The sequence below is a fragment of the Pectinophora gossypiella genome, chromosome 14, assembly GCF_024362695.1.
Source record: "Pectinophora gossypiella chromosome 14, ilPecGoss1.1, whole genome shotgun sequence".
Lineage (NCBI taxonomy): Eukaryota > Metazoa > Arthropoda > Insecta > Lepidoptera > Gelechiidae > Pectinophora > Pectinophora gossypiella.
Genome location: NC_065417.1, coordinates 14953912 through 14967859, shown reverse-complemented (window position 1 = coordinate 14967859; position 13948 = coordinate 14953912). Strand labels below are relative to the sequence as shown.

General features: G+C 37.4%; 2 protein-coding genes across 3 annotated transcripts in view; one reads left to right on the top strand and one right to left on the bottom strand.

The window, feature by feature from the left end:
• Window positions 1-13948, bottom strand: part of LOC126372779 (knirps-related protein-like) — a 707336-nt gene that overhangs the window by 357821 nt on the left and 335567 nt on the right. The window lies entirely within an intron of this gene.
• LOC126372787 (uncharacterized) overlaps window positions 2525-13948 on the top strand; it is a 469025-nt gene continuing 457601 nt past the window's right edge. The window contains exon 1 of the mRNA XM_050018677.1: window positions 2525-2529. The gene's annotated coding sequence lies outside the window, so the exon portion shown is untranslated. The remainder of the gene's footprint in view (window positions 2530-13948) is intronic.

The window sequence follows — 13948 nt, the reverse complement described above, 5'->3', positions numbered from 1 at the left end:
GTACTAGGACAGACTGCAGTGAAGTACTGATTGCTCTCATATTAAGAGGCGGCCAGGGGTGGATAGATCAGCGACTTGTTTGATCAAAATTTCTGTTACATTTGCGCCTAAGACCTCCACTTCGAGCTGGCCATAAGATACCGTCGAAGTTGACAAACAATAACAGAACTTGATCATGCTTTTAAAGCCGAGATACGTCGGACATCGCAGCAGACACATCTGTCGATGAGATAATAATAATAATAAATAGATGGTGTTCCTTTGCCGAGCATTTTTATAGCTGTGCTCTGCTCTACCGAAGTTATTGGTTGGTAAACCAGACCGCAAAACTAAGATTGGTGCGATGGTTCTAACGTGAAAATCAGCTCGTGGGGAACTACAGGCGGGCTTTTCTGTCACCATATGTCTCAAAAACAAATGCCAGGTGGAATAAGCTTGTGAAATTCAGCTCTATGCTGATTCCTATCAATCCAGTTCCGGTAGATTTTCGACAGCTTCAAGACTGTTTTCGGCCACAAACTTTGAAGAGAGTTTCAATCTACAACAAGGAAAAGACCCAACGCCTCACTGATCAGAAAGACTTATTAGCAGCGCTTTGGACACATTTTAACGATGTCTTAAATCCCAATAGTAATACCAGCGACTTGTTTGTTACAACATATCGGTCGAGTTTGTTACAACAAGGTCGAGGATTTCGCTTAAGAACTAGCGGCACCCCCGACCTTTGAAGAACTTCTTACCGCGCTAAGAAGGATGACGAATACCAACACATCAAAAATACCATCTGAACTGTATAATATGCCTACACATTTATAACTGGTTATACAAACTCATCCTGAAGATATGGGAGTCAGCTGCTGGAATGATTTTAGCCTTCTTCCTCTTTGCGAGTCGATGGCGATCGATATTAAATTTTAGCCTTAACGTTATTCTATCCCGTGATGCAGAAAAGGTACTTCCGGAAACCCAATGATGATTTTGTCCGGACAGAGATAGGGGGTACGGTTTTGTTATTAAACAGATTCAGGCCAAAAGGCTTGAACAACATCGGCCTTTGTTATGTGCTGCGTGAGGCTTCACGCGGCTTGTGGATTGCTCTAAAGAAAACAGATTGTCCTGAAAAGTTATGATTTATCCTAATACGACAATATCATGACGACATGATGACGACAGTTTGATTTAGAAGTAACTTTTCAGAGCTATTCGTCGTTACCTACGGCGCGAAACAAGGCTATGTCATAACACATGGAGCCATGGTTCCTAGTCTATTTTCTTTATATATCGCTTCTGTATCACGCATAAGTGGGATACTCTATGGAATTGTTATTTATAGCTTAATTGAAATTAAGGCTAAAATGAATAAGATCATTTTTGATCTCTCACGTGTCACATCTATGCGTCAGTTAACCAAACTTGCCGAGGAATGGCCGATTCAATTAAGTCACACACCAGAATATTTATAGTTTTGTGCAAAACCCTTTTAAAATAATCATCCAGAGGATGCTCCGGGGATGTAGCTTCTTCCAATGTTGCTTTAAAGGGCGCTGAGCTGGAGGAAATTTCAAAATTAAAATATTTGGGTTCTCAAATATGAAATGACTCCAAAGTCATCGGAGTTGCCAGCCCGGATAACAGGTGCGGTGGCAGCCTTTGGAAAACTTAAAATATTAGTGTACAAAGTCTCAGCGGCGTACTTGATACGTAACACTTTAAATGTCTAAGGTCCATCCTTCGCATAAAGCGGCAAGATGATTTTCCAATAACAGAAGTATTACGTCGTTCTGGCATATTCGGAATAGAAGCTCTCATCATAAAACATCACGCGAATGGATGCGAATGGATGACAGAAAGGTTTTCTATTTCGAGGTGTCTAGAAGGAACTGTAAACAAGGTGGACAATACCTGCGGTACAAAGACGTACTCAAGCGCAACCATGTGGCTTTCAACATGCCAACTGATAGTTGGGATGAGTGTGTCTAAACCTGGAATAGCGCGTGATATAGTCCTCGAAAATCTTAGTCCAAGACGCCAAATACGGAAAACTCAACGGAAACCTTCCTACAATTACACGGTAAACTCGGCTGGCCAGTTTGATTGTGTACCATGTGACCAGATCTTCAATTCGAAGTTCGGTTCCGCTAGCCACGTCAAAGTCTACCACAACAACGACTTGGGATAGACACAAATAGAAGTCACCATCAACGGATACGGCTTGGGTGACATGATGACACGCACACTCCCGGTCTTCCCAATCGTAATTTTTAGCTGTGTGAACCGCCCAGCCAGGACCTGCCCATACTTATTTTGATATGTTGAAGTGATGCGGGCACAAGGTTTCATACAAAATTGCGATGACTGAAATGTTAGCATTATTTATTTTTTGTTTTGGAAAAACGTTTTAAGTCCTTTCAAAAGAAAATGATAGTTGTTTTATACGACAAAATTTTTTAAAAAATGTAGCATAAATAGCTGAAGTCAAATTCTATGAATATTTTCGGTAAAGGCAAAACAGTTCAAGTGCCAATTTTACTTTTAAACTGTCGAAGGCAAAACGGTTGAAGCGACAATATTTATAAAATCTGGATTAAAGCAAAAAGATTTAAGCGCCAAATCTATTTTCGTTTCGTCTAAGGACAAATGATTTAACCGACTTATCTATAACAAAACACTGTCAGGGAAAACGCTTTAACAGACTTCGAATCATGAAAATGAAAAGACATAACAGCTTATGTGACCGACTCATATCCCGGAATACGACTGATATGCCACCCGCCCAGAATTTTGTGCATTTTTTTGTCGGTTAAAACACGGGTTTTTAAAAATGTACCCAAAGTGCTAATTGGTTGAAGCGCCAAAAAGTAGCTTCGATTGATCTGAAACCAAGATCAGTCGACGCGGAAAAAATCGCTGATTCCGAATATATATATATAAGTCAATTTCGCCCAAAATGTCGCTTAAACCCATTTGCCTTTCAACCCTCGAAATAACATTCTGTGAAAAAAAAGGGTCCCGCATTTGGCAGTTCAGTAATAACCCTGACACCAGGGTTGATGAGGTTGGTATTTCACCTCACAGCCGACACGATAAGAAGCAGATCAGGTGATATTGCGAGATTGAGATTCTTTAAAAAAAGCATTTCAATTCGAAAACATATTTTTTTCCAGCCAATGATTGCACTTCACTCTCCTAAAAATCAATCTCACAGGCGATCTAATAAATTTCATAATACAACTATTACTGGAGTGGATTATAGGTATTTTTGCGTTGTTAACGGGCGTCATAACTGGTCCACCAATAACCGTTCTCGGGACTCGAACCCGCACCAGCGGCACACAAATTACAGATCGTCGTAATGAGAGTATAAAACGAATAAAATCTCTTCTTACACCAAAATTTATAACGTAAGTTACCGGAGAAATGGTGTAAGTTTAATTTTATATAAATTGGGTATGTTTTTTGTCTTAAACTTTAATTACCTACGTAACAACGTAGTTCATCACTGTATTCATAACTGGGCTGGTCAAATGTACATCCATCGCAAGATGAACTGAGTACCCTGCTTCACCAAGCTTTCTATATTTCTCACTAGACATACTTTAATTGGTTTCAAAGATTTAATGTTTTCCAATATAATTGCTATCCTCTATCCTGCTAACATACGTACATACATATTATAACTCACGCCTATTTTCCACCGGCGTAAGCAGAGACTATGTAATTCCATTTGCTTCGATCCTAACACACTTCTCTTGCTTCCTTGACAATCATCAATCGTTTCATACACGCACGTCGGTTCAGAGTAGATCTCACTGAACCTTTTCCAAGGACATCTCCTTAAATAGAAAAAAAATATATCTGCAGCATTATAAACATATTTTAGAATGTCCAGCTTTGAAAAAGAAATACCTGCTTACAGTCATCTACCTGACATTAACCCGTTTTTCACATGGTCCGCTTACCTAACCTGAAGATTTGACAGGTCCAGTTTTTTACAGAAGCGATTGTCTGTCTGACCTTCCAAAACCAAAACCTTCGAAAAATCAGCCCAGTACAGGTTAGGTCCCATATCTCCAAAAGTGAATTTCTTAGGAACATGGGTTTCTTTATCTACGTACTGTAAAAAATAATATTGCTTTTTATACATTTTTTTAAGGCTATGAAGTAACGAGAGTAAATTTTATATACTCATTAAAAATCCTCAAAATAATATATTTTTGAGTTACACCCACCGTATCCCACCGTCATTATAATTCCTACAATCACTCACTGATGGGCTCGATACGAGTTTAATAGTCGAATTTATGGGTTCAGGCCAATTTTGCACAATTTATACTCTGTTGAAAGAGCAACCTGGTTTTTTAATGTCCGTACGAATATAAAGGCTAAACGATCATTTTGCACAAATTCACCAAAATCAAAATTCATGCTTGATAACGGCGTACTGAATTGATTGGTTATGTATTAAGTTATGGTTCTGGAGAGAGCTACATGGCACGTTTGTAATTTGAATGGTTTTTGATTTGTAGTGGATTTGTCCAGTTTGTTACCTATTCATCTTCTATCGTGTGGGTTGTAAGGTGGATTACCAACCTCAGGCACCCTGGTGTCAGGGTTACTATTGAGCCGCAAAAGGCCCCTGACATGACTCATGTAACGCCTACGTACTTACATCAGTAAATAGTAACCGGAAGTAACAGCTTAACGTGCCTTCCGAAGCGCGAATCGTCTTACTTTCGGATAATGAAGTGATCCGCCTGTAGTGTCAGAAATTGTAGTGTGTAGAAATTGTAGTTGGAGAGAGAAGTAGTTGCCTCACGCCTGTATACGCGAAGGGGTAGGTAGAAGTATACAGGGTGTTAGTGACATCGTAACGAACACTTTGAGGGGTGGTTCAGGCTATGATTCTGAGTTGATATCAAGTAGAAATTTCCGTCGCAAAAGTATGGATTGGAAAATAATTAAAAAGAAAAGAAAAATTTTCATGAATTTTTTAACACGAAATTCCACTTGATATCAACTCAGAATCATGGTCTGAACCATCCCCCTCAGTATTCGTTACGGTGTCACTAACACCCATACCTACTTATATGGCTACCGTATGTACTTGTACGGGGTGTAAGTGTCATCGTAACGAATACTGAGAGGGATGATTCATCTGATTATTCTGAGTTAATATCAAGTGGAATTTTCCATCGCAAAAGTATAGAATTGAAAATAATTTAAAAAAACTAAAAAAAAACATGAATTTTGCGACGGAAAATTCCACTTGATTTTAACTCAGAATCATGGTCTGAATCAACCCCCTCAGTATTCGTTACGATGTCACTCCAATAGAATCCCGAATTCAAATTTAAGTTGAATTTCGTAGTTTATAGCGCGAACTAACGCGAGAGAGCTACATAGAAACAGAATAATAGATAGTAACTGTATAGTATATATCGAGCAATAAAAACTGTAAACAATGATAAGCTTTCTCCAAAAAAATAACAATAGAAACACAATACTAACTTTAAACTTAAAACAGTACAAATATGAATCAATAAACTTATAGAACCGAACCAAATGTGAACGATCACTGTATAAAGTGTTAGTAGCCTTTATTTTAAATTCATTTAACACTAAACTGAGGCGATTTGGTTGTAATTGCTGGCAATTTAGATCAATAACTGCAATCATGTGTGGCCGATGGTAATGTGGTATAAGTCACAGACTAAACAGAGAATAGTAACTCAAACTCAAATTCAAAAATATCTTTATTCATTAGGTATCATAGTTACACTTTGAATCTTACACTGTTACATAAATATATTTTTTGTCATATTCGTTCTAACAGCTGAGAAAAGTAGAAAGAAAAACATCGACACAGGTTCAATAAACGTTCATAAAAAATTATAATAGCACGCACCGAACACTCCACACATATCTCATTTTTACCGTCTGCTACCCAGCGCATAAGTACAAGCTAGACAGACAGTTCGCGCGCGCAATCAAAATCAGCCCAACCCGAAGGGAATATCAGCCCTATACAGCCCTAGGTTAAGACACATACCCCCGAAACGCATTTCTCGGATATGCGGGTTTCTTCACGATGTTTTCTTCAAGGAAGAGAAAATACTCTTTGGCCAAATTCATCTCTTTGAGGAATAAGGCTGAAAGGAAATTGTGAGCTGGGAGACGGGAAGTATCGTATTTATTCGCAAACTTGTCTTTTGTACCACACTTTTGCGACTGTTTAGATATTCGTTACAATAAGATATACATTTTTATTTTATGGTAAATGGTCTGTATATAATCTTATTGTTTATAGTTTTACTCTAATTTATTTACTAACGCATCGTCAATTTGTGTATTGTTTTCAATGAGATTTAGTTTCATTGTGAAGTTAAAAATATGTGAATGAGTTCTTTTGTTTTATGTTATTGTTTTACGATATTGTTTTCAGCCGTTCAAATGTTTTATGCTTTCTTGTAAGTGTTTTTTTACTTTTAGGTAAAATTATTATAGTATGACGAATTTAACTTTGTAATTGTCATTTTCTTTTTCGAGTAATGACTTTGTTCAGCTTCGGTGAAGCGTCTCACTCAGTTCATCTTGCTGCGATGGATGTACCTTTTACCTAGTCCAATTGTAAATACAGTTTGTTATTAATTGAAAAAGTATAGACAAAAACTGCATTTTATTAATTTTAGTCTATATTTATATAAGGCGAAGGGTGTTGGTAGGGCTGGCAGAGAAAGACCTTGATGGGTGTATATTGACCAAATGGGAGATGTCCTTAGAAAAGTTTATTCCGATTTGAAAATTAAATGATTTATAACTGCGGAGGAAGCAAATTAAGTATTTTATGATGGTTTGAATACCAGCACAATGATTTTTGAATTTATTTTTGAATTCATGTTTGGATAATAAATGATTATCACATGCTTAGCAGTGAAGAAAAACATAGTGAGGAAACCCATATTCTCGAGAAAAGCATTTTCGGAGGTAAGTATGTGACCTGGCTGGTTTTCTAAGCAAACCCTTTCAAAATGGGATAACGCTAGGAACTTGCTAACTACATCTTGTTTCAAAAATCAATTATGTTCAGAAAACTTTCTCTTATACATTACCATAATCGAATACCATCTTCATTAAATCGATTATGCGTACATCGATATATCACTGCTCTAGTAATATTATTCGTTCGAGTTACACATCGATTTACAAGCTTCGCAATGTGAAATTAAATCGAAAGACGAATGATAAATTGTTTTTTTGCGTGCTTTTTGTACCTTATGATTATGTATAATAAAATTATAAATTTAAATTTAATTGAATTATAGTTTTTTTCATAGTATACTAGCAATCCGCATGGGATTCGCACAAAGCCAAATTATATAATATGCCTACAATATTTGTCTATTTTTTTATCGTAGTGTCGTAATCGTAAACTTTCGCACGTTAGCTAAGGCATCTGGTGTGTGTGGCAAAGAACAAAATTAGCAGTTTTTCTAGCATGATAGTTTTATGTCAAAAGAGATTGCTACTTAGCACCACGCCCGTTTATTTTACTCTACTGTTTCATTTTTGTTTGTAATTTTATATTTTCTATGTGTGTGTATGTGTGAAGGTATTTTTTATGTTATGTTACAACGGTCTCCGTGGTCCAGTGGTATGAGCGTTGGGGTCACAGTCCGGAGTTCCCGGGTTGAAATCCCGGTGGGGACATATCACAAAAATCACTTTGTGACCCCTAGTTTGGTTAGGAAATCCGTGCTTCGGAAGGGACGTAAAGCCATTGGTCCTGGTTATTACTTACTGATGTAAGTTAGTAGTCGTACATGAGCTATGTTCGGGGCCTTTGGCGGCTCAGTAATAACCCTGGGACCAGGGTTGATGGAGTTTGTAATCTATCTCATAACCCACACGATAGAAGAAGATGTACTTTTAGGCGTACATACCGCAATCAGATCCAGGATGTTTTAAAAAAAAGCCAGGCTAAGAGTACTCCAAACTGGCGAGCATGCATGAAGACTATGATGAGGGTGGAAGACACGAAAGTGATGTGTCAGGATCGGAGTAAGTGGAACTCCGCGGTCTCTGCCTACCCCAATGGGAAATAGGCGTGGTCTTATTTATAGTATAATATATTTATGTTAAGTTTACAATATCTTAACATCAAAAAATGTTACAGTATCTTCACCGCCGTGGATGTACTGCTACCTACCCACCCTGTGTGGGTCGTACCATGAAGGTAATAAAAAAAAAGTTTTTTTTTTTATCTAACCCGTAACACTCACACGGTCAAGTTCGTCAAATAAATCATCACCAACAATCACGATCAATCAATCCGATCATTCGATTGAACCGAATCGATTCATCTTTCGATTAGAACGATTCGATTCGGCGCGAAACAATTGCTTCAAAGTTCACTCATGAATAATTCTCGGCTATTACGGTTATTGATTTAATGCTCACAAATATTGACTTGAAAGTAAGAGTGGAGTTGAGGTTCAAAGGTTGAGAAAGTTAAAGGATGACTCACTTCTAAGACTTATGGTTCATCTTTGTAAGTGTAGTTTGCAGTTACTGGTATGTAAATGTAGATATTTAAACACGTACAGTTATGAGCAATATCATGTACCCACTTTAGAACCCTGTCGCACTATCATGAAATGAAATGAAATGAAATATATTTATATTTATATATTTATTGTGGTACAGTATAGGCGTTCATATCAATTATAAGTTGTTTCATCCAGCTATATCCCGCCATATAGTCATGCAATGTTAGGTCTTATACACCTAAAGTCATGCTCGTAAACACATTATACACATAAACATTATTAGCATTAGAATATTCATAATATCAAATACAATAATACAATCAAATAGTCACCACTTATACGTATACATATAATTTAATTCATATAATATCATTTAAGTATTAATTTAGAGTATAGTAACATTTGGTCTCTAACATGCAGTTTATTTTGTGCTAATGTGTCAAAACATGTACTGTTGATTATCATGTTGATAACCTATAATAAATAAATAAATAAATAAAATATTCATGTCATCACATTCACGCATTGATTTAGGTAGTTTATTAAAAATATGGGGAATTCTGCAAAAAATACTTTTATGCATTAGTGCATTATTATTTTTAACTAACATAAATCTATTCGCTAGTCGTTTTCTGGTATGGAAATTAAATAAACTTGGATTAGATTTTGCAAATACACAGCATTCGTAGATATACATACAATATTACAGTTAAAATATTCATTTCCTTAAATTGTGACTTACATGATTCAGTTACTGCTAATATTTCACATTTTAATGAGACTTATGGTTTAATTTGTCAAAAAAGTTAATGTGACATGGTTTCAAAGTATATTAATTTAGTACTCGTGACCGAACGGCGTTCATCCTCTGTGGTTCAGTGGTTGAGAGTTGGGGTCACGATCTGGAGGACCCTTTTCCAAATTTTTGTGCCAATCTACAAGCTCATAAATCTTACACAATATACCTAAATACATAAAACTCATTCCTATTGCTCACAGGGGTAAGATTAACTACCATTTGCTTCGGTCCTAACAATTTTTCTTGCTTCCTCCACATTCATCAATCGTTTCATATATCTAAAACAATTTGTGATCCCTACTTTGGTTTGATTATATAGTCGTGAGCGTTTTATGTCAAATATTCGAATAACTTTCTGTCGCTTCATCACTGTTGATGACATCATAACATAACATAAACAGCCTATATACGTCCCACTGCAGGGCACAGGCCTCCCCTCAATCAACCGGAGGAGGTATGGAGCATACTCCACCACGCTGCTTCAATGCGGGTTGGTGGCGGTGTTTTTACGGCTAATAGCCGGGACCAACGGCTTAACGTGCCCTCCGAAGCACGGAATCATCTTACTTTTTCGGACAATCAGGTGATTAAAGCCTGAAAAGTCCTTACCAAATAAAGGACAGTCTCACAAAGTGATTTTGACAATGTCCCCATCGGGAATCGATCCCGGACCTCCAGATTGTGAGCCTAACGCTCTAACCACTAGACCACGGAGGGTGTTGATGACATCATTAACTTAAAAGCCGTGCTCTTGTCCAAGGCCAATTCTACGCCTTCATTTTTATCTCGTCACTCACTCTGGATTTGTGCGACGAATTGGTGCGGTGCGGAGATATTCCGTGCTATTTATAGTATTATTCTTCATTCTACGATTGTGCTCTATACACAAATCGTCACTTGTTTCGATACAGCACAAATTGCATCGCGCCGTGGACAAGCTCGCTTAATCCAGATAATGAACTAGCTATCAAAATATCGAGCATAACAAGTGTGATGAATGTTGCCACAGCCGAATAAAAACGGTAATGGCATACAGCATTGTCTTGCGCCCACGCCGGCTCCAAATAAATTATTAATAGTGAATTTGTAATGACGGCTAGAGTAAGTATCGGTAGAAGCGACAAGCTGATTGTATACGGCTTGGGAGGTAGAATGAACAAACAAACATTTTAAGAAATATAACATAACATACTACATAAACAGCCTATATACGTCCCACTGTTAAGCACAGGCCACGCTGCTCCACTTCGGGTTGGTGGAGGTGTTTTTACGGCTACTAGCCAGGATCAACCGTTTAAAGCGCCTTCCGAAGCACGAAATCGTCTTTCTTACTTTTTTGAACAATCAGATGACTCAAGCCTGCCATGTCCTTACCAAACTAAGGACAGTCTCCCAAAGTGTTCCCGACAAAGACCCATCTGGAATCGAACCCGGACCTACAGATCGTGAGCCTAACGCTCTAACCACTGGACCACAGAGGCTGTTTATAATTTAGTATTATAAGTTAGTTAGGAAGCTTCGACTTTATTGATTTTACGTAATTATTTAAATTATTATTCCCAATATACCCCCTCCTATACAGGATGTTAGTGACATCGTAACGAAAACATTAAGAGATGATTCAGACCATGATTCTGAGTTGATATCAAGCGGAATTTTCCGTCGCAAAAGTATGGATCGGAAAGTACCGAATTAAAAAAAAAACACAAAAATGTTCATGAAATTTTTGACAGAAAATTCCACTTGATCAACTCATAATCATTGTCTGAACCATCCCCCTCGGTATTCGTTACGGTGTCACTAACACTCAGACCTACTTGTATGGCTACCGTATGTACTTGCATAGGGTGTAAGTGACATCGTAACGAATACTAAGAGGGATGATTCAGCTGATTATTTTGAGTAAATATCAAAAGTATAGAATAGAAAACAAAAAAAAAACTAAAAAAATCATAATTTTTGCGACAGAAAATTCCATTTGATATTAACCCAGAATCATGTTCTGACTCATCCGCTTGAGTATTCGTTACGATGTCACTATCACCTTGTATATCCCAAATCTCCCCGATTGTCAATCGATGCAAACACAGACGTTCATTTTTTTTCTTTTTTTTTTGACGTGACTTATTGTAGATTTGCCGCAGATGGCATTAACTACTTGGCCAGAGCAGATGTTCAGGAGTTGCCTTTCTACTATTTAATTTTGTCCTAAATGCAGATTTCACTAACATGGCTCGACCATTACCATTTTTTTTTTCTCTTTGTCAGTGTAGCATATTTTAAACTAAGTTCTGGTCTTATTATCTGTCGTAATAATCTATGCCCGCGACAGTACAAGAGATTCGGTAAGCAGCCTGTAGTTAGTCACCGCGACAATGGCGTACATATCGCATACATTACCTCGACACACTCACTACGACTCACTGTCTGCTCTATACGAGATCTATTTACATAATTACATACATAAACTCACGCTTTAAATCTCCTTTGAGTTCAGACCCCTACTTCCCTACTCACGGCCTCCGTGGTCCAAAGGTTGAGCGTTGGGCTCACGATCCGGAGGCCCCGAGTTCGAATACCGGTGCGGACATGTCACAAAAATCACTTGGGATAGTTTGGTTAGGGACATTACAAGCTGATCACCTGATTGTTCAAAAGTAAGATGATCCGTGCTTTGGAAGGCAAGTTAAGCCGTTAGTCCCGGTCACTCCATTCTGATGTAAGTATGAAGTCCTTACACGAGTCATGTCAGGGGCCTTTGGCGGCTCAATAGTAACCCTGACACCAGGGTTGATGAGGTTGGTCATCCACCTCTCAACCCACATGATAAGAAGAAGAAGACTTCACTACTAACATTATAAATGCGCTTACGTTCCCGTTGCGAGGATCTTCCCTTACAAGATTGGTTAAGTGAGCCATATGCGGGGCACTTGAACGTCGGAGTTGAAGCAGTCGCTGTAGCCGAAACATCATCATCATCATCATAAATGCAGGAATAACTGTCTGTTACGCTTTCCGCCAGAACCATTCACTGATTATGATAAAATTTGGTACCTACAGATGTAGATAAGTCAAGCTTTTTTAATATTTCAGAGTGGAATAAATATAACTGAAATCTGTGCGGACGGAAACCTAGTTACCAATAAGATAAAATATTTCGATTAAAACATAACATTTTAAGCTCAAAATATTTTTTAGCGCCGTGGTAGCCCAGGTAAGTTCGAATCCAGCACAGGACTAAAAATGAACCAAAAATGCAATTATTTCAGTGGAAAAAAAAATATTGTTTGTAGCGTGATTAAAACTGTGTTTTGAACTGTACATGTAAATGACAGATGTGATGTCAAGCAGTCGTCGTTCGGGGAGTCGCTGTCCACGCTACAATTCAATGATTGTCTATTTTTTTGTCAAATTCATGTTTGGCTCATAAATGTTTATCACGTGCTCAGCGGCGAAAGAAAACATCGTGATGAAACCCACATTCACGAGAAATGCATTTTCGGAGGTACGTGACCTAACCTGTATTGCTCTGATATAATAAGACGATGCGTATTTTCTTTATTTCATACGATTGTATTGAATGTATATACCGCTGTGTACGAATGTGTAGGTAAAATAGCGCCAAGTTTTCGCCGCATTTTTGTATGAAGCGCTGTATTTACGGTAGTGGTAGGTAAGTCAAAGAAAGGAAAACATGAAACAGTAGGACTAGGGCCCTGTGCTGGGAGGTTTTCTGGCCACGTCTTTCCCTCAGCGTTACAGATTCCGATGTGGTAGTAGTTTTACAGCTAGTTACATTATATGTAATTTATTTTTTTACGTTCAAAAAGCGCTAACTTTGTAAGCCAATTTTGAAAAATAAATATTTTTGAATTTCAATGTGTGAGCCATACACCTAACCCCACACACACACACTACACACACACACATACACTTACACATACACTTACACTTATATTTAATGGTCGAGCCAACTGTGTTCGATTAATACAGAAATCAAAGACTAGTTTTATAGTATCTACAATAGTCACATCCCTCTAATCTATCCAAAACATTAAATACACACATACTTCACATTCCCATAACTTAATACACATATTCGTAGCTGTTGACAAGAATGCTTAACTAAATTTACTACTCCAAACTTCAGATTTTATCTCTATAAGTCTTCATAAATAAAAAGATTTTTTTTCTAATACCATACCTACATTCTTACTTTATTTATGGTGTTGGCTACTAACAAATCATCGTATTGTGTATTGCATTCGTTCTATACATTTTTTTATGTTTTGTATTGAAAATCGACGACGTGTTAAGATTTATTTCGATGTGAATAAAATTGTGTTTTATAGGTCTAGGGATACTGGAAGCGGTTTGTGTTGAGCGTAGTGTGTTGCAAAATATGAACGTAGTTTGATACATAACTTTTAAAGCTTTTGAAAGTGTGAGTGTTTTGCAAATACCGTGCATGATCTTAACGTCATAATCTATCTTGCAATTTCCATAAGTAGATAATTGTCTACATGAGATGGAATCGCAGGGTAGGTACAGATAAAGTCTAAGAACGTTGTATGAAATCGTTTTTTATGCATAAAACTTATAT